This window comes from Salminus brasiliensis, chromosome 20, assembly GCF_030463535.1.
Source record: "Salminus brasiliensis chromosome 20, fSalBra1.hap2, whole genome shotgun sequence".
NCBI lineage: Eukaryota > Metazoa > Chordata > Actinopteri > Characiformes > Bryconidae > Salminus > Salminus brasiliensis.
The window spans coordinates 24,939,899-24,962,531 of NC_132897.1; the positions used below are offsets into that span (position 1 = coordinate 24,939,899).

Sequence of the window (22,633 nt, forward strand, 5' to 3'; positions counted from 1 at the left end):
TAATCTGCAACTGAGTAACAGGTAAGTGAACATTCGGTTTCTATACATATATTGACTTTCTTATTCGTATTTCTTATTTTCAGGATCTCATGACCCAGCTGTTTACCTGAAAGTGGTTCTGGCCAACAAGGGGCAATCCATCTTCAGCTGTGAGTGGTTGTCTGCATCTGGAATTGTGTCTGACTGGCTTGCCATTAATCTGTAACTGTGTAACAGGTACATGTTAATTCAGTTTTTATACATATATTGATTTTCTTTTTTGTCACACAGGATCCCATTACCCACCTTTTTGCCTCAAGGTTGTTCCTATGCAGTTGCTAGGTAGTTGCTATGGTGTTCCAGGTTGTTACCATGGATTTTGTAGGTGGTTGCTATGGAGTTGCTACATGGTAGCTATGGTGTCACAGGTGATTGCTACGGTGTCAGAAGTGGTTGCTATGTTTTTGCTAGATGGTTTCTAAGATGTTGCCAGGCGGTTGCTAGGATGTCACAAGCAGTTTCTATGATGTCACTAGGTGGTTGCTATAGTGTCCCTAAGTGGTTGCTAGGTGGTTGCTATAGTGTTGCTAGGTGCTTGCTATGGTGTCCCAGGTGGTTGCTATGGATTTTGTTTGTGGTTGCTTTGGTGTTGCAAGTGGTTGCAATGGTTTCCCTAAGTGATTGCAAGGTGGTTGCTACGCTGGCATTGGCTGGTTGCTATGGTGTCGCCAGATGGTTGATAGGGTGTTGCTAGGTGGTTGCAATGGTGTTGCTCTGGAGTCACTAGGTGGTTGCCTGGCCGGGACCCAGGCCGAAGCCTGGAACCAAGCCAGGACCCAGACCGAAGCCTGGAACCAAGCTGGGACCCAGACCGAAGCCTGGAACCAAGCCTTGACACAGGATGAAGTTAGGAACCAGGCAGGGACCCAAGCCGAAGCCAGGAACCAAGCCAGGACCGAAACAGAAGCCGGGACTGTGGGAAGAGCCGTGGAAGGGGCCGGGGCAGTGAGGCTGGAGCAATACAGCTCCGTGAACCAGGCAGATGCACCAGAGAAACCCACCTGCAACCGTGGTTCTGGGCAAAATTGTTGAGTAGTGCTTTGACCCCTTAAAATTGCACTGCTTCCCAAAATTTCGACGGTACAGCTGAGTATGAGTACAGCTCAGCTACAGCTCTGTTTACAGAAGACTCAGAGTCTCAGGTTAAGCTACTAAGAATAAGAGGAAGGTAGAAGAGACCACTGAAAAGGAATCGAGAGACAACTGTAAGGCAGACAGCAGTTCTCACCCTCTTGTTCATGAACAATTTCTGATGCTCAGCCAGCAGAGTTTTCCTCACTCCAAAGGTCATACTGCTCTCATACAGGGTCTGACAGCCAGCTTCAGTCAGACTCTCATCTCGCACTCGTAGAAGCAGCATCCCCCTCTCAGCACAGCTGACAGTGACCTGCCTGATCAGCTCATCTAAGGGAAAGACAATCAATGTGTAAGTGAGCAGTGTGTTCACATTGTATCTTACCAGGAGAATTCACCACTTATTTCAACATTTCTTTATTTCTGCACTCCAGTGGATTGATCAACTAAATCTGCTTTCAGTGAGCAGTGAGCTGGACTTCACTACAGGAAACACTAAAGCTCAGCTCACTGGAGTCACTCAATCATTTAACCTTTTCATTTCTAACCACCTCCACTCTGCCTGAATCTGATTTACAGGATTTTCATTAATAAAAATTTTAGTTCTTTATTATACAATATTCATTTATTTATTGGTCTTTATTGTTATTATAATTTTAGTGACATGTGTATGACTTTAATTATTATTATTGTTTAATATTTTTGTATATATATTAAAGTTACTTCAGTTAGTCTAGCTTAATGAAGGTTGATTGACTGACTGATCAATCACAGTTATTCACATTAGAAAGATGTTTCCTGCATTAGGTTCATGCTTTTAGCCTGTTTACATTCAGTTTAAACTAGATCAGTAAAAGCTTTTTTTAACCTGTTCATGGAGGAGAGGTGTATTCAGGGTGTTATCTGGCAGAACAATGACTAAAGAAAGCCGTTGTAGCATTATCAGTATTACATGTTCATAAAAGAAAAGATGGAGATGGTAACACTGGTAATTTCAGTAGCAGCTAAAACTGCTACATGGTGAGCAGGTGAGGAAGGTCATACCTTGGTGGCAGAATGGCATTAAGGATCTTCTGGGTTTCTCCTAAAGGTAGACTGTGGTTTCAGTGAAGGTGGGACGAGGCACTGCTGAGAATTTTAATATGAACACTTTTGAGATAAATTTCTGATTAGCACTACTGAGAAATTTTATAATAACACTGCTGAGGTAATTTTAATATTAACACTATTGAGATAAAAATATGATTAGCATTGCTGAGAAATTTAATATTAACACTGCTGAGGTAAATTTATGATTAGCACTACTGAGATGCATTTCTTATTTACACTGCTGAATTTTTTTTTAGGATTAACACTGCTAAGGTACATTTAAGATTAGCACTGGTGAGAATTGTAATATTAACACTGCTGAGATACATTTATGATTAGCACTGCTGAGATACATTTAAGATTAGCACTGCTGAGATAAATGTAATATTAACACTGCTGAGATGAAAGCGATATCAACACTGCTGTGGTTAATGTATGATTAACACTGCTGAGAAAGTTATGATTATCACTGCTGACATAAAATTAAGATTAGCACTGCTATGGTACATGTATGAACATCACTGCTAAGATACATTTAATATTAACACTGCTTAAATAAATGTAATATTTTATAAATATTAACATTCATGATTAGCACTGCCGAGATAAATGTTATATTAACATTGCTGAGATAAATTTAATACTAACGCTGCTGGGAAATTTAATATTAACAGAGATAAATTTAGGATTATCACTGATGAGATAAATTAAAAATTAACACTGCTTAAATAAATGTAATATTAACATTGATGAGATAAATTTATGATTAGCACTGCAAAGATGCATTTAATATTAACATTGCTGAAATAAATTTGAGACCAACACTTCTGAGAAAAATGTAGGATTAGCACTGCTGAGGTAAATTTAATATTAACACTTGTGGTAAATGTATCATTAACACTGCTGAGATAAATGTAATATTAACACTGCTGAGATGAAAGCGATATCAACACTGCTGTGGTTAATGTATGATTAACACTGCTGAGAAAGTTATGATTATCACTGCTGACATAAAATTAAGATTAGCACTGCTATGGTACATGTATGAACATCACTGCTAAGTTAAATTTAAGATTAACACTGCTTAAATAAATGTAATATTTTATAAATATTAACATTCATGATTAGCACTGCCGAGATAAATGTTATATTAACATTGCTGAGATAAATTTAATACTAACACTGCTGAGAAATTTAATACTAACGCTGCTGAGAAATTTAATATTAACACTGCAGAGATAAATTTAGGATTATCACTGATGAGATAAATTTAAAATTAACACTGCTTAAATAAATGTAATATTAACATTGATGAGATAAATTTAAAATGCACTTAAATGCATTTAATAACATTGCTGAAATACATTTAGGATGAACACTGCTGAGAAAAATTTTGGATTAGCACTGCTCAGATGAACTTAATATTAACACTGCTGAGAAATGTAATATTAACACTGTTGAGATTAATTTATGATTAGCACTGATGAGATGAATGTAATATTAACACTACTGAGAAATGTATAATTAACACTGCTAAGATAAATGTATTTTTATTAACACTATTGAGATAAAATTATGATTAGCATTGCTGAGAAAATTAATATGAACACTGCTGACAAATTTAAGATTAGGACTGCTGCGGTTAATGTATGATTTTTAAAATGTAATTTTCTGATGAACACTGCTGAGATTAATTTAATAATAACACTGCTGAGATTCATTTATGACTAACCCTGCTGAGACAAATTTAATATTAACACTGCTTAAATAAATGTCATATTAACATTGCTAAGATAAAATTAAGATTAGCTCTGCTTAAGTGAATTTCTGATTAGCACTGCTGAGATTAATTTAATAATAACACTGCTGAGATTCATTTATGACTAACCCTGCTGAGACAAATTTAATATTAACACTGCTTAAATAAATGTAAGATTAATACCACTAAGGTACATTTAAGATTAGCACTGCTGAGATACATTTAATATTAACATTGCTGAGATACATTTCTTATTTACACTGCTGAGAAAGATTTAGGATTAACACTGCTGAGGTAAATTTATTTGTAACACTGCTTAAATAAATGTAATTTTAACATTGCTGAGATAAATTCCAGATTAGCATTGCTGAGATAAATGTAATACTAACATTGCGGAGATAAATTTAAGATTAACTTCTGAGAAATTTATGATTGGCACCGCGGAGATAAATTTATGATTGGCACTGCTGAAATAAATTTAATTTTAGCACTGCTGAAGTAAATGTAAGATTAGCACTGATGAGATAAATGTATGATTAGCACTGCTGAGGTAAATTTAAGAGTAATACCGCTAAGGTAAATTTAAGATTAGCACTGGTGAGATAAATGTAATATTAACACTTTTGAAATAAATTTAATATTTAACACTGCTGAGATAAATTTAATAACACTGCTGAGATAAATTTCAGATTAATATCGCTAAGGTATATTTAAGATTAGCGCTGGTGAGAATTGCAATATTAACTCTTCTGAGATAAATTTATGATTAGCACTGCTGAGATAAATTTCTGATCAACATCGTTGAGATAAATTTATGATTAACACTGCTGAGAAATTCTGGATTATCACTGCTGACATAAATTTAATATTAACACTGCTGACATAAGTTTAGGATTAACTTCTGAGATAAATTTAAGATTAGCACTGCTGAGAAAATTACGATCACTGCTCAGATGAATTTATGATTAACACTGCTGAGATTAATTTATGATTAACATTGCTGAGATTAATTTATGATTAACATTGCTGAGATTAATTTATGATTAGCACTGCTGAGATCAATTTGATTAGCACTGCTGAGATCAATTTATGATTAGCACTGCTGAGATCTATTTATGATTAGCACCATTGAGATAAATTTAACATTAACACTACTGAGAATTTATGATTTACACTGCTGAGATAAATTTAGGATTAGCACTGCTGAGAAATTTAATATTAACACTGCTAAGAAATTTATTATTAACACTGCTGACAAAGTTATGATTATCACTTCTGAGATAAATTTAATAGCACTGCTTAAATAAATGTAATATTAACATTGCTGAGATACATTTAAGATTAACACTGCTCAGATAAATTTCTGATTAGCACTGTTGAGAGAAAATTTGGATTGGCACTGCTAAGAAAAATGTAATTAACACTGCTGAGGTAAACTTATGATTAGCACTGCTAAGATAAATTTAATATTAACACTGCTGAGAAATTTATGATTAGCGCTATTGAGATACATTTATTATTTGAACTGCTGAGATAAATTTAATATAAACATTGCTGAGATAAACTTATGATTAGCACTGCTGAGGTAAATTTATGATCACTGCTTAGATTAATTTTATATTAACACTGCTGAGATAAATTTAGGATTATGATTAGCACTATTGAGACATTTATTATTTGAACTGCTGAGATAAAGTTATGAACACTGCTCAGATAAATGTAATATTAACACTGTTGAGATTAATTTAATATTAACACTGCTTAAATAAATGTCATATTAACATTGCTGAGATAAAATTATGATTAGCATTGCTGAGATAGATTTATGATTAGCACTGCTGAGATAAATTTAAGATTAACACTGCTGTGGTAAATGTATGATTAGCACTGCTGAGATAAATTTCATATTAATACTGCTTAAATAAATGTAAAATTAATACCGCTAAGGTACTTTTAAGATTAGCACTGGTGAGATAATTGTAATATTAAGTCTTCTGAGATAAATTTATGATAAGACCTGCTGAGATACATTTAATATTAACATTGCTGAGATAAATTTAAGATTAACACTGCTGAGAAAGATTTAGGATTAACACTGCTGAGGTAAATTTATTTCTAACATTGCTGAGATAAATTTCAGATTAGCACTGCTGAGGTAAATTTAAGATTAGCACTATTGAAATAAATGTAATATATAGCACTGCTGAGAAATTTATGATTAGCACTGCTGAGATAAATTTATGATTAGCACTGCTGAGATAAATTTAGGATTATGATTAGCACTATTGAGACATTTATTATTTGAACTGCTGAGATGGATTTAATATTAACACTGCTGAGATAAATGTAAGGTTAACACTGCTGTGGTAAATGTATGATTATCACTGCTGACATGAATTTAATATTAACACTGCTGAGAAATTTAATTTTAACACTCTTAAGAAATTTATGAGTGGCACTGCTGAGAAATTTTATATTAATACTGCTGAGGTAAATTTATGATCACTGTTGAGATTAATTTAATATTAACATTGCTTAAATAAATGTCATATTAACATTGCTGAGATAAAATTAAGATTAGTTCTGCTGAGGTGAATTTCTGATTAGCACTGCTGAGAGAAATTTAGGATTAGCGCTGCTGAGAAAGTTATGATCACTGCTCAGATAAATGTAATATTAACACTGTTGAGACACTGCTTAAATAAATGTCATTAACATTGCTGAGATAAAATTATGATTAGCATTGCTGAGATAAATTTATGATTAGCATTGCTGAGATAAATTTATGATTAGCACTGCTGAGATAAATTTCATATTAATACTGCTTAAATAAATGTAAAATTAATACCTCTAAGGTACTTTTAAGATTAGCACTGGTGAGATAATTGTAATATTAAGTCTTCTGAGATAAATTTATGATAAAGAACTGCTGAGATACATTTAATATTAACATTGCTGAGATAAATTTAAGATTAACACTGCTGAGAAAGATTTAGGATTAACACTGCTGAGGTAAATTATTTCTAAAATTATAGAAATAATTTAAAGTAAATTACTTCTAAATTTAAGATTAGCACTATTGAAATAAATGTAATATATAGCACTGCTGAGATAAATTTATGATTAGCACTGCTGAGATGCATTTAATTTTAACACTGCTGAGGTAAATGTATGATTAGCACTGCTGAGGTAAATGTAAGATTAGCACTGCTGAGATAAATTTAAGATTAGCACTGCTGAGGTAAATGTAAGATTAGCACTGCAGAGATCATTTTATTATTAACACTGCTGAGGTAAATGTAAGATTAACACTGCTGAGGTAAATTTAACATTAACATTGCTGAGATAAATTTAAGATTAATCCTGCTGAGGTAAATTTAAGATTAACACTGCTGAGTGGAGGGTGGAAAAGGGGTAAATTTAAGATTAGCACTGCTGAGATTTATTTAATATTAACACTGCTTAAATAAATGTCATATTAACATTGCTGAGATAAAATTAAGATTAGCTCTGCTGAGGTGAATTTCTGATTAGCACTGCTGAGGTGAATTTAATATTAACACTGCTTAAATAAATGTAAGATTAATACCGCTAAGGTACATTTAAGATGGTGAGATGCATTTAATATTAACATTGCTGTGATAAATTTATGATTAGCACTGCTGAGAAAGTTATGATCACTGCTCAGATAAATTTAATATTAACACTGCTGAGATTAATTTATGATTAGCACTGCTAAGGTAAACTTATGATTAGCACTGCTGAGGTAAATTTATGATCACTGCTGAGATGAATTTAATATTAACACTGCTGAGATAAATTTCTGATTAGCACTGCTGAGATGAATTTATTTTTATTAACACTATTGAGATAAAATTATGATTAGCATTGCTGAGAAAATTAATAATTAAATTAATATTAACATGGCTGAGAAATTTCAGATAAATTTAGGATTAGCACTGCTGAGGTAAATTTCTGATCAACACTGCTGAGATAAATATAAGATTAGCGCTGCTGAGAAAGTTATGATCACTGCTCAGATGAATTTAATATTAACACTGATTAGATTAATTTCAGATTAGCACTGCTGGGATAAATTTAATATGAACACTGCTGAGATAATTTAATATTTAGCACTATTGAGAAATTTAACATTAACACTGCTGAGATAAATGCATGATTAGCACTTCTGAGAAATGTAATAATACTGCTGAGACAAATTTATTATTAACACTGCTGAGATCAATTTCTCAGCAGTGCTAATCCTACATTTCTCTCAGCAGTTCAAATAATAAATGTATCTCAATAGTGCTAATCATAATCCTAAAGGTATCTCAGCAGTGTTAATATTAAATTGATCTCAGCAGTGCTAATCCTAAATTTCTCAGCAGTGCTAATCCTAAATTTCTCAGCAGTGTTAATAATAAATTTCTCATCAGTTCAAATAATAAACGTATCTCAATAGTGCTAATCATAATCATAAATTTAGGATTAGCACTATTGAGATAAATTTATTATTTGAACTGCTGAGATTAATGTAAAATCAACACTGCTGAGATTAATGTAAGATTATTAACACTGCTGAGATTAATGTAAGATTATTAACACTGCTGAGATTAATGTAAGATTATTAACACTGCTGGGTCAGGACTGGTTAGGACAATGACGAGTGAACACTCGCGGTGCGATGCAAGACTTTATTAAACCAAACAGGGGAAACAAGAATGCAGCAATAACAAGAAAGAATGAATAAACCAAACAAACGAGACAAACTAACATGAGCTAAACCTGAAAGCCACCTGAGGCTGGTTGGGAGTCAGGGTGTCAGGCGAGATAGTGAGATGTGTATATAATATAAAAGTCCTGGACCTTGAAGCCTGTGGACCTGACAAAGCACTGCTGAGATATATTTAATATTAATACTGCTGAGATATATTTAATATTAACACTGCTGAGATAAATGTAATATTAACACTGCTGAGATAAATTTAATATTAATATTGCTGAGATATATTTAATATTAACACTGCTGAGATAAAATTAATATTAACACTACTGAGATATATTTAATATTAACACTGCTGAAATAAATGTAATATTAACACTGCTGAGATAATTTTAATATTAACACTGCTGAGATAATTTTAATATTAACACTGCTGAGATAAACGTAAGATTAAAGTCATTTTTCTGGAACGATCTTCTCCAGGAGGTCTATGAACTGATTAGCTTCCAGCAGATGGAGATGAAGCTCCAGCAAGCGGAACTGAATTTCCGGTCTGAAGCAGACAGGACTTATTTAGTGAAGGTAAAGGGAGCAGGGGTAGACAGTGGGTGTAGAAGTTCTGATTTACAGCTCTGTAGTTTTTAAAGCGGGTTTTTTTCTGCTTCACTGTTTAATCATCTCATTTTAGCTCCACTTTTTAGCTCTTCACCTCTCTCCTTCTCTTGAGTTTGTGTGAATTATTGTTTATTATTGTAAGTCCATTGTTAATCCTCCTCCTTCTACTAATAATAACAATAATAATAAAAGTGGAAATAAATAAGTATGAACTGCAGTTTGAAATCTAGAGGTGAAACATTAAGATGAAATATAATATAATATTTTTAATATAATAAAGTGCTGCTACTACTTTTTTGCTATAATTTTTACAGGGATAAGGACAGATATTTGAAAGAGATTTACATTGTAAACAGGTCTGTATGTGTTATGATCTATATTTATAATATATTTTATTTGAGATTTCAGAATCTTAAATTTTGGAGCATCACTGTAAAGATTTGATTGCATTTATCAACAAGGGCATTGGTGCGGTCAGAATATTGGATGATCATCACCCAACCTCATCCCCAACTGAAAGATTAAAGTTTCCCCAGCTCATCCCAGAAGTAATGGGCACCGTTTACCATTCACTGGCCACTGAATGTTATTAGTTGCACTTGTTTCTGAACCCATTTTCCATGTTTTCAACTCACACTAATCGTACAGGATACTTTACATAATAAAGTATGCAGAGAAACAGGAGGACTACAATCTGTAATTCTAGAACTACAAAGTTCTCCTACAGTGGGGAAAAAAAGTATTTAGTCAGTCACCAATTGTGCAAGTTCTCCCACTTAAAAAAATGAGAGAGGCCTGTAATTGACATCATAGGTAGACCTCAACTATGAGAGACAAAATGAGAAAAAAAATTCTGAAAATCACATCACATAAAGAATTTATTAGACCCAGGGAATTGAAGTACACTGAGATGCTGGAGCTGTCGTCTCGCAGCTTACACGCGATCACTCAGGTTTGTTGACGGTGGAGCAGATGGGTGCTCCCGTGTCCGTGTTACCTTCTGGCTCTCTCCTTTTAATTAGGCTGTAATAGTCAGACCTGCTGGAGTCGTCAGACACAATCTGATACTGACCAACATTCTCTGCTCTCCGAATTAACCCTCTCTCTTTACCCTCTCCGAGTAAATGGCCACCCGGCCCGACCTGCTGGAAGATTGCCCGTTAAGGTCCCCTCTACCTTCGTCAAACCAGCTGCCACCTACCGGTCCAACCAGCAGGCCCCCGACCCACCACCACCCATAGCAGACCAGCAGCTCACACGCCTACCACTGCTACCTGTTTAGCGACCATGTTAAAAACATTTTTAACTATCTGTTGCATCTGGTTTGGAAATTTTATTATTAATGTTTAAATAGTTCTGGCCAGAGGAGGATGGGTCCCCCTTGTGAGTCTTGGTTCCTCCCAAGGTTTCTTCCTCCAGCTCTGAGGGAGTTTTTCCTTGCCACTGTCACCGTTGGCTTGCTCATTGGGGGTCTTTGATTCGTTATTTCTTCTTTGTCTCTCTTTTATTAATCACTATTTATGTAAAGCTGCTTTGTGACAACAACAGTTGTAAAAAGCGCAATACAAATAAATCTGACTTGACTCTTCTGCATTTTCTCTTTCATTAGTCCAACCAAGCCCGATTTTCCTCTACACATTGCAGGTGCGGCGTCTATGGTTAATCCAACCAATTTTTGCCAGGGCAATGCATTTTTACTTAAGGACTTCTCCACCGCATCAAAAATGTCCCGTACTGTTGTGGTCCCATGCATGGCAGCTATATCCAACAGCTCTTCAGTGACAGAGAGGTCCGACTTCACGCCTCTAATGAAAATGGATAGCTGCGCTGTATCCGTGCTGTCTGTGCTTTCATCAAGCGCTAATGAAAAGGTGATGTACTTGCACGTCTCTGCGGCCAGCTGTGTTGCCAGGTTTCCTGCAAGTTTCCTAATTCTCTGGTCGGGACACAGCTGCTCACAGACCTTCAGCATACACTGCTTCAAAAAAGACTTAGATGCGCGAGCGATTTCTTCAGCTACAATAAAGCCAGCTTTCACAGCTGCGTTGTTTTGGGCCGTAGCTCTTGTGAACATATTCTGCTGCGATCGCAGTTTGCCTTTTAATTCTTGTACAATTTGTTGCTTTTCTTGAAGGCTAACTAAGACATACCGTTTTTTTCTCCTTGAAGCACAAACATGTATTCGCCTTCCCATCTCTCTTGAAACTGTCTTCCATCTGCATCAATTTTTCTTTTCCTGGACATTTTGGGATCAATATTTGTAGCTATTTCTTAATTCCACTTGTTGAAAAAAATCACATCAAAAAGGATACACTGTAATCTAGTGGTGGAATGCTGTCACTTGGCGGGCAACAGAGGAAAACAATTATAGGACTTCAGTGGTTAAAAATGTTTGAATGTTGTTTTCTGGTCTTTCAGGCAGGAATAATCTTTAATTAGCAGAAGAAATTGTTACATAAATGAATATGATGTATTGTGTCGAGAATGATGCACAATCAGGATTGTGGTGTGAATCTGAAGTGCTGCTTCAAAAATGGCACTTCCAAGTTTTTGCTTTCCCTTTTTGGCGAAATTGATACACGGATTGGACCATGTATCAAAAGGGCCGATGGTAGCAACAGCGAACAAACACTGGTTGGCGCCAGGTTTTTCAACATTTGCAGAAAAGTTTTGCAAATCCTGAGTCATTTGTATGAACATAACATAGGGAAAATGACACGACAGCTCAATCGGCATATCCTACTCCAAATTTTTCCAATTGAACACATTATGATTGACTTCATTGAGCTAACACCATGCCAAAATTACTGGTATTGTCTGATAATCATTGACATGTTCAGCAAATGTCCAGAGTGCTTTCCATGTAGAAAACAAGACACACTCGCAGTAGCAAAATGCTTGCTTAGGGAAGTAATTACTAGAGTACTTCCTTTGGAGTTCCAGTAAAAATTTCATCAGACAATGGCAAGCACTTTTAGAACAAACTGATCCAACATCTTTCTGGTGCTTTGAAAATTGATTTGAAAACACATTGCGCTTATCATCCGCAGTCGGCTGGTGCATGGGAACGTCTAAACCAGACCATCAAATAATTCAAACCGCCAAACAGGACTGAGCCCAATGGAAGTATTCTGTGGTTTTCCTAACCTTTCTCTTTACAGGCCAGTTGAATGCTCTCTACAGCAGGTCGATGATCACATGATTGATTATATGAGTGCACTGTGCAAAACTCTTCAGTCTATTCATTCACAGGTGAAAGAGGTGTTGCCAGTGAGTGCTGAGGGTCCTCTACACTCTGTGAAAGTCGGTGACGGGGTGGTAGTGAAAGCCTATCGAAGGAAGGCTCATGGATCCACTGCTCACATTGCAAGAGAGAGACTGTTCCAGACAGCTTTGTGTCTAAAACTGAAGATCCAGGTGATCAGATGACGTGCTAGTAACCTCTCACTGTTATGCCCAATGTCTCCTATGTAGTGCAAAACTCCACTAGGCAGAAGACGGTTGTTTCCATGCCATGGAAACCAACGCTGGCCCGGAGTAGTGGCCCAGAAGCAGATGCTTGTCGACAAGTTTGTTGTTATTTCCACTGTTTTCCGTCTAGTGTGTTAATTTTCTTTAGGGAAACAGACAGGACTTTGACCTTTGTGTTACACTTGTTCTTACTTATACTTCGTGCTCTCCTATCTTTATGAACAATTGTATTAGATTTTATGACATGTAGAGGTAATTGGAATCGTGGACATAGATCTAAATTCAGATCAACTAATTCTGAACAGTTAGAATCTTTGTTTGACATTTTATGTTTAAAGGGAGGAAATGTGGTTTTGAGATCATAGTAGTACATAGTCAGATGATTATTATCTCTCACATATACCATATGTATTTCATTTCATCATCATTCTCTTAGTAAATTATATCCAGGCTAACATACTACTAGACTTACGCACTTAATCAAAACTTTTGGGTGGACTTTTACTGCTCCATATGAAGGAGATATATCATATATCATCCGCAGTCGGCTGGTGCATGGGAACGTCTAAACCAGACCATCAAATAATTCAAACCGCCAAACAGGACTGAGCCCAATGGAAGTATTCTGTGGTTTTCCTAACCTTTCTCTTTACAGGCCAGTTGAATGCTCTCTACAGCAGGTCGATGATCACATGATTGATTATATGAGTGCACTGTGCAAAACTCTTCAGTCTATTCATTCACAGGTGAAAGAGGTGTTGCCAGTGAGTGCTGAGGGTCCTCTACACTCTGTGAAAGTCGGTGACGGGGTGGTAGTGAAAGCCTATCGAAGGAAGGCTCATGGATCCACTGCTCACATTGCAAGAGAGAGACTGTTCCAGACAGCTTTGTGTCTAAAACTGAAGATCCAGGTGATCAGATGACGTGCTAGTAACCTCTCACTGTTATGCCCAATGTCTCCTATGTAGTGCAAAACTCCACTAGGCAGAAGACGGTTGTTTCCATGCCATGGAAACCAACGCTGGCCCGGAGTAGTGGCCCAGAAGCAGATGCTTGTCGACAAGTTTGTTGTTATTTCCACTGTTTTCCGTCTAGTGTGTTAAAATTTTCTTTAGGGAAACAGACAGGACTTTGACCTTTGTGTTACACTTGTTCTTACTTATACTTCGTGCTCTCCTATCTTTATGAACAATTGTATTAGATTTTATGACATGTAGAGGTAATTGGAATCGTGGACATAGATCTAAATTCAGATCAACTAATTCTGAACAGTTAGAATCTTTGTTTGACATTTTATGTTTAAAGGGAGGAAATGTGGTTTTGAGATCATAGTAGTACATAGTCAGATGATTATTATCTCTCACATATACCATATGTATTTCATTTCATCATCATTCTCTTAGTAAATTATATCCAGGCTAACATACTACTAGACTTACGCACTTAATCAAAACTTTTGGGTGGACTTTTACTGCTCCATATGAAGGAGACCACAAATCAGTTACTCCCCTTCAGCCGGAGTGGAACAAACTAGCTACTCCTCCGATCCCAAGTGTAGACCTTATCTGTTTTCTCTATGCTGGCCACAGTGAGTTATTGTTCAAGTGACCTCGAAGTTGCATACCAACTCGTTTGGGTATCTCCAGGTGTGAGGGGCTTCTAAAAAACATATTTGAGCTTCCTTCCTCTTCATTAATTATGCACGTATGTTAACACCCTTTTGTTTATTCATATCACAGTTAGGTGTAACCAATGCGCTTCAATAACTTCTTTGTCTTCTGTGAATCAGTGGAAAGTGACAACACCCCTTTGGGAAGATATATATGACCTTTTGTAACTTGGTCAACCTTCAGAGATCTCGGAGTATTTGCCAGGAGCTTCTCCCCGGCCGAAAGCTTTTCAATAAATATATTACTTTGGAGAATTTATAGTGATTTCTGCTTATTTAAAAAATGTCCACCATGGCTTAGTGTCAGTTTTAGGTTCAGCTCAGGTTAGGCTTGATTAAAAGTTAGGCCTGACATCAGTTTTAGGTTCAGCTGAGGTTTAGGCTGGATTTAAAGTTAGGCTTGACATCAGTTTTAGGTTCAGTGCAGGTTAGGCTTGATTTAAAGTTAGGCTTAGTGTCAGTTTTAGGTTCAGCTGAGGTTTAGAGTTGATTTAAAGTTAGGCTTAGTGTCAGTTTTAGGTTCAGCTGAGGTTTAGAGTTGATTTAAAGTTAGGCTTAGTGTCAGTTTTAGATTCAGCTGAGGTTTAGGCTATTTTAAGCAGACCTTTGTAAGAAGATAAAGTAATGGGAGGTAAAATACTGGACAGATCAGATGGTTGTAGGAGAAGACTTTATTGTAGTTCCAGACGACTCAGTTGACCATCTTCCCTCTAGAGGGCAGCAGCATCTTTTTGATTATATTTTCAATAACTTAGTCTCCAATACTAATCTGACAAACTGTTGGAGGACAAGAAACCCCAATTCCAGACAGTACACCTGGTTTAATGCTTATAATAATGCTTAGTGTTCAAGGCTACACTACTGGTTAATCTCTCACAATAAGATAAGATAAGATAGTCCTTTATTAGTCCCGCAGTGGGGAAATTCACAGTGTGACAGCAGAAAGGGATAGCAAGACACTCAGTTACAAAAATTTAGATAAATAATTTACACTATATACACAATATAAATAAGAATTAAAAAGCAATAAACAATATTATTTACAGCAAAAGACTCTTAATTGCACATGGGGGGGGGGGGGGGGGGGTATTGCACATAGTATCCCCTGAACATGAACATGTGTGTGTAGTTAAGTGTGTGTGTATGTGGTCCGCTGGGAGCAGTGCTGGTTGTGCAGTCTGACGGCAGCAGGAAGGAAGGACCTGCGATACCGCTCCTTCACACACTTGGGGTGAAGCAGCCTGTCGCTAAAGGAGCTGCCCAGTGATGCCAGAGTCTCATGCATGGGATGGGAGCTGTTCTCCAGCATGGATGCCAGCTTGGTTGTCATCCTCCTGTCTCCCACCACCTGCACTGGGTCTAAGAAGCACCCCAGGACAGAGTCGGCCCTCTTTATGAGTTTGTCCAGTCTCTTCTTATCTGCCGTCGAGATGCTACTGCCCCAGCAGACCACTCCATAGAAGATGGCAGATGCCACCACTGTGTCGAAGAACGTCCTCAGGAGCGCTCCCTGCACTCCAAAGGACCTCAATCTCCTCAGCAGGTAGAGTCTGCTCTGGCCTTTCTTGTAGAGTGCAGCAGTGTTGACTGACCAGTCCAGTTTGTTGTTCAGATGAACACCCAGGTATTTATAAGAGTCCACACTCTCGATGTTCATACCCTGGATGTTCACTGATGGAGGGGGGTGTCTGCACCTGCGGAAATCCACCACCAGTTCTTAGGTCTTTCCAGCGTTATTCTGCAGATGGTTCTGCAGACACCAGTCCACAAAGTCCTGAATAAGTTCTCTGTACTCGCTGTCCTCCTTATTGGATATGAGGCCGACGATCGCTGAGTCATCAGAGAACTTCTGGAGGTGACAGATCGGTGAGCTGTACATGAAGTCAGCAGTGTACAGGGTGAAGAGGAACGGTGCCAAGACCGTTCCTTGAGGGGCTCCTGTGCTGCTGACCACCAAGTCAGAGACACAGTCCCGTGCCCTCACATACTGTGGTCGGTTGGTGAGGTAGTCCAGTATCCAGTTTGACAGGTGACTGTCCACTCCACAATGTCCCAACTTGTCCTTTAGAAGCCCTGGCTGTATGGTGTTAAAAGCACTGGAGAAATCGAAGAAGGTGATCCTCACAGTGCTGCCGGGCTTCTCCAGGTGAGAAAGAGCTCTGTGTAGAAGATAGATAGATGATATGACGAAAAGTATTTAAACTTGTGAAATTTCAGCATCTCCTTTAACTGATCACTGTTCAGTTCCCTTCTTCCTCTCTTTGAACAAATGTAAATCACCTTTGAATTCAATTAGGAAATTTAATAGTAACCTTTTGCTTAATTGAAGATATTTCACTACTGGAAATTTCACCTTTGAACAAATGGGAGTGGTTTAAATGCAATGTTGGAGCAGCAGCAATTAGGACAGTATGCTTCTAAACAGATGAGGGTCCAACACTCACAACAGACACACACAGATTCGTTCAGCATTGATTAGGAAGTGAATATGGGTTGAATGCAGTGTATTAAGCTTAGCCTGTAGCTCAGCTAGTCTGTGCTGCAGCATGACTGAGGAGACAGAGGCTGCTTCTCTTTAGTGAACTGCATCTCTTCATTTCATTTAGACGGGCTGGAGCACGGTCGAAGAGAAGAACCAGGCTGAACCAGCAGACGGAGTCCAGCCTGTTTCTCTGTGCAGCTGGACACAACGCAGAGTCGTGGACGGGTATCCCGGATGTAAAGAGGACCGGCTACATTTATACACTGATCCATTAATAAAGACTTTTATCTTAGATTTTGTCTGAATAACTTAATACTTTTGTCTCAGTCCCTCTGACGCCTACTTTCCAGAATGTGTGAAAGTGTGTAAAAAAGAAAGAAGAGAGAGACATTTTTAGGTCAAATAAAGTTAATTTTATTATTTTTTTCGGTGGTTAATAAGAATGAGAATTATATCAGTTCAGTGGTATATTAATTTAATTTTGAAAATATCAAATTGACATTTGCGTTGTATGAAAGGTGTAGTTGTATTAAACGACAGAAACAGTCATTGTAGGAGATTAAACTAGACGCTAGGTGGCAGCATGGAGTCAGGAGTCAAATGCTTCAACAGCACTGAACTGTGTTAATACTCTGAAAAGCTTCTCAGTGAGCATCTCTGTACCAAAGCTGCTCAAGTACTTCAAGTACATCGCTGCACTAATGGCGCCCCCTGTGGAGAGTCTTAAGCTCGCGGGAGCCATTACAGCACAGTGTGTAATAAAAACTGAATCCAAATTTCTATAGAATTTCATTTTTAAAGCATAAAGGAAAATGATGTCACTCTCCAGTGTAAATTAGACCTTCCAGCAGTAAATATTCACTCAGCTTCTAGTTAAAGAAATATTTGAAGGAAACAGTGGCGTAGGGTTCAGTTAAACTGCTCACACCACCCAACCTAACCCCTCATATGAGTCGTGTTTTCCTATATTTAATGTTACACAAGGAACGACAACAAATATTTACCATGTCACCCTGAATGTCACGAGAAGCGCCGGGAAGCGAGTCTTTATACAAGGAAGCTGTTACTGACATATAATGATCGCTAGATGCCGATTCTTCCACGCATCATTCAGTTGGGTGTAGAGACTCTCGATATGCCCGGTGAGTTTAAACTGTTCACTGGATGTTCAAAAATAAAATTGTTATAATTAAAAATATATTAAATAATCATATACATAAGAATAATCAGTGTAATTACAAATTACAAAAGTATATTTAAGTATTAAATAATTGTTTACCGTTGTCTGCAGAATATTGGTTCTGAAAGATGCCAATGCCCCCTACTGTTACCATAAAGCTATAACTGTCAAGCCCTCGTTATCGTGCCCTCCCCCGGGCCGCTGCCCACAGGCCCAAATAGGGACTTCCTGATCGTGTCTGTTTATTTGTGTTGATTTATTGTTCATGTGTTTCACCTGGGACTGGGAGTAAGGAGAAAGGAGTGTAGTTCCCTTTGCCGTGAATTGACTCGACTGGAATCCCTGTGACGCTCTGGGATTCATCACGCGTTACTGGCGTGTTCAGCTCAGCTCTAGTTTTGCGGTCCATGTTTAGGAGAGATTCTCCGTCTGACTCGGAGGCAAGCGAGGTACATTCGCTTCCTGCTCAGGTTCCAAGGCGACCTACATTTTAGTACTCTGCAGGTTCAGGTTAGGTCGGCCTTGCTTGCTGGTCTAGCGGCTAGTTCCCAAGCTACCTTCGTTTGTACACAGAGCTCAGCTCTGTCCTTAGTTTTGTATCTCCCCTCTCTGCCCAAGCGAGGCTTGTGGCTTTGTGTTTATCGCCCCTTTAGTTCTCCCCTCGTTTCACTCTCGTTCAGCTCCCTGCTCCTCCCAGTCCCGGGTTTGTTTTGTTCGCCATCTGATTTGTGGTGTTTTGGTTCTGTTCATGGTTTTGCCCATGTTGCTGCACTTTGCTGTTCATATCTCTTTGTTTTGTATTTGGTTAATAAAGTATCATGCTTTGATTTCAATCTCTGCGAGTGTTCATCTCTTCAGGTCTGGCCGTACACGCCATGACAATAACATTAACAGGTGAATGTCATTCTTTATTTTAGCTTATTTATTTAGATTTTCATTTGTTGTATTTAATAATTAATTTATAATAATTTATTTAAGAAAGATGAGAGAGGCCTGTAATTTTCATCATAGGTACACTTCAACTATAATCCAGGAAATCACATTGTAGGATGTGTAAAGAATTTATTTGTAAATTTTGGTGGAAAATAAGTATTTGGTAAATAACAAAGGTTCAACTCAAAACTTTGTAACATAACCTTTGTTGGCAATGACAGGTCAAACGTTTCCTGTCTTCACCAGGTTTGCACACACTGTGGCTGGTATATTCAGCATGATTAAAAAACCACATGTATCCAGGATGTACTTGGATTACCTGGATGTCATGCAAGCTAGCAGACCAAGAAGCATCCTGGTCAATAAGACACACAGATCTTCCATTAACTTCTGTTATTAGACTGTACTATTACACTGCATAGTGTTAGAAGGGTGAGCTGAACTGTATTGATTACTTAAGTGCTGATTTAACACTGGGAACTTTACTGTGCGTGTAGTCTTTGGCACCATCAATGATCAGAGACTAATCACATTCCTTTAACAGACGCCCTGGAGAGCCCAAAGCTCACCCTAAACACCTCAAACTCGTCTTACCTGGGGAAGCAGTCCAGTACAGCTGTGACCACTGTGACATCTTATACAAATCACACAGGAGCAACTCCATCAGCATCACTGTGGGTAAGAGCACAGAGAATGGCTTTATAATAAGCTCATCTGACTGCAGTAGTAGTAGCAGCATTCTGTAATCATATGTGAGCAGCACGGATTGCTACTGGCTGTCTAAAAACGTCCATAAAAAAAAGTGTGCCACTACCGGATTCACACCCGGCCAGTTTTGTGCTTAGCATGTGCTGCTCTGTTTAGAGAACCGGTATGGACTATATGAAGTTATAAGAAGCAATGAAAATTAAAGAGAATATTATATTATACTAATTAGCGCTAAATCAAGAATTCTGTGATTTACACTATATGGACAAAAGTATTTGGACACCTGCTCATTCATTGTTTCTTCAAAATGAAGGATATAAAAAAAGTATTTATCCTGCTTTTGTTGGAGTAACTGTCTCTACTGTTCAGGGAAGAAGGCTTTCTACTAGAGTTTGGAGGAGCATTGCTGTGAGGATTTTATTGCATTCAGTGACAAGAGCGTTAGTGAGGTCAGGATGTTGGATGATCACCACCCCACCACCTCATCCCCAACTCCCCAACTCATCCCATCTAAAACTATTAGATGGAGCACCACCATAATTCAGCTCAATGCTGGGTGGTTTTATACCCCTCTAACCCACGTCTGACATCAGGCATGGCGCAAGCAGGTTCATGTTTACTATCTGCTCCATAAAAAGTGTCCTATTCTAATGGCAGTACTTTTCTACAAGCACTAGACAAGCTGCGTGCTGTTTGCACATCTGTGTCAGAAATAGGTGCACCTTAAAGATGCTGAATTCAGTCCATTATCTATTTTTAGTAGAGCAACTTAACTGATTGGTATCTGTCTGGCTGTCATCAGCTCACAAACAGTACCTGCTGTCCCCACAGAGAACTGCTGTATGTGTGAACAGCCACTGTGGGTGAGCTGCTGCAATCACAATGTGGCCTGTGTGAATGTTGTACCAGTTTACAGCTACTGATACCAGTTCCTCTTCTTTTCCAGTGAATTTGCTGCAGCCCAACATCTCCTTCAGTGCTTCACCAGTGTTTCACTGGTGGCTTGAAGGGCCTGAAGTGACCAGGAGCTACAGCTCCATCATCTGCTCCGTTCAACCGCAGTATCCAGGAGGCTCCTGGAGTTCAGTGGTGAATCCAGCATCACCAAAACTCAGTCAGCTGTTAACCACTCAACCACCTTCTCCTTCCCTGAGGCTGATTATGTCCACCAGGGAAACTACAGTTGTGTTTAGGAAGTAACTGTGTCTTCACACTCTTTTAGATTCTCCAACACGGAACTCTTGGCCGTCACTGTGAAAGTTACAGTAATAAGATGAGCTCATCGTTTTTCTGGACTAGTTCTCCTGAAGTGTAAATGTTCTGACAGTTTTGGTTCCCATCATCAGTTTTTCAGCAGCAGCAGCAGGACTGTTACTCGTATCAGTGCCGATCATTGTTTTCCTCAAAGGGAGAAATAAGCAAAAACTGCAGAAAGCTGAGAAGACGTATTGTAGACACTGTGAGTACTTTCTGTTCAGAGGACAGTTTACTGAGGTACACTGAAACTCACAGAAGGTAAACAGAGAGTAGATACACATGTCCAAATGTTTGTGGACACCTGCTCATTCATTTCTTCTGAAATCAAGGGTATTAAAAAGTATCTTATTTTCTTCTCTGCAGAATGAACATGGATGTGAGGATTACCACCCCACCTCATCCCAAACTCCCCAACTCATCCCAAAACTAATGGATGAAGCATCATCCATTATATTTTGAAGACATTTTATAAAATCTATAAGAAATCCCAAAAAGAAACATTCTTCTTGCAGACTACTTTGTTGAGTTGTTGTGGATCTCTATATTGAGAAGAAACAATGAGCATGAGCAGGTGTCCCAATACTTTTGTACCTAGTTACATAGTGTACCTAGGTACTGTGTAGAATGCCTTTTGGTAAAAATGTACTGATATTAAAAAAAAAATTATTTAACCAGGCAAGGAACCATGTAAAATTCAGTAGTTCTTTGATGTGTCATGGTTTTATAAAGAGGCCTTTAAGAACCCCCTTGTTTAAAGTGTAGAGAAATGTGCTGCTGTAAAAGATGGTTAACCACTAAAAAGATGTATTTATTTATTTATTAATTTATCTATCCACACAATTCTTCAGGTGCCAGAGCCCCGGCGGGAAATGAGGAGACTGAGGGGGAGGAGGAGGATGATTATGAAAAAGCAGAAATCGCTCTTCAACAAAGAGAGGACTCTAATCTGGTGCATCCTGTTACACTTAGTAGTCTAATGCCTCTCTGGTTCGTCAGACTGGAATCTGATTGCTTAGTGGGATGGAATCTGCTAATTCACTTATTTCCCAGTAAAGGGAGGGGATTTGGTTCTACTGGGAGGGACTTTGGATGTACTGAGAGGAGTTAAGGTGGTACTGGGAGGAGTTACGCTTGTACTGGTGGTGATTTTGTTTGTACTTGCAAGACTTTTAGTTGTACTGGGAAGAGTTCTGGTTGTACTGGAAGGAATTCTGGTTGCCCTGGGAGGAGTTTGGGTTGTACTGGGAGGAGTTGGGGTTGTATTGAACCAGGTGTAAGAGAATTAAAGAACTCTGGAATTAGAGAAGGGTGGAATTCTGGTGGCTTTTGCTTTGTGGGAGAAGACCAGACCCTCCTCTGAAAAGTGAAGCTAGGACTGAGAGATGTGGCAGAGTTAAGTTTTAACTGTATTGTGACTCAGTTATTCTGTAGGGGGAAAACACAGGATCAGGATCACCTGTTTGAGGAAGAAGATGGAGGATGAAGATGATAATGATGAAAGTGGAGAAACAGTTCTTCCAGAGAAAGAAGATTCGGTGACTCTGATGATGACTACATCAATGTAGATGCTGATGTGGAAAAACCAGCGTTGGAAAATCAGCAGCAGGTGAATGTTTATGTAAACTGTGTAG

At 38.0% G+C, this 22,633-nt stretch overlaps 1 pseudogene; it reads left to right on the top strand.

Annotated features, from left to right (window-relative positions):
• LOC140542391 (uncharacterized) overlaps positions 1-21,022 on the top strand; it is a 251,494-nt pseudogene extending 230,472 nt beyond the window's left edge.
• Positions 21,023-22,633: the final 1,611 nt, after the last annotated feature.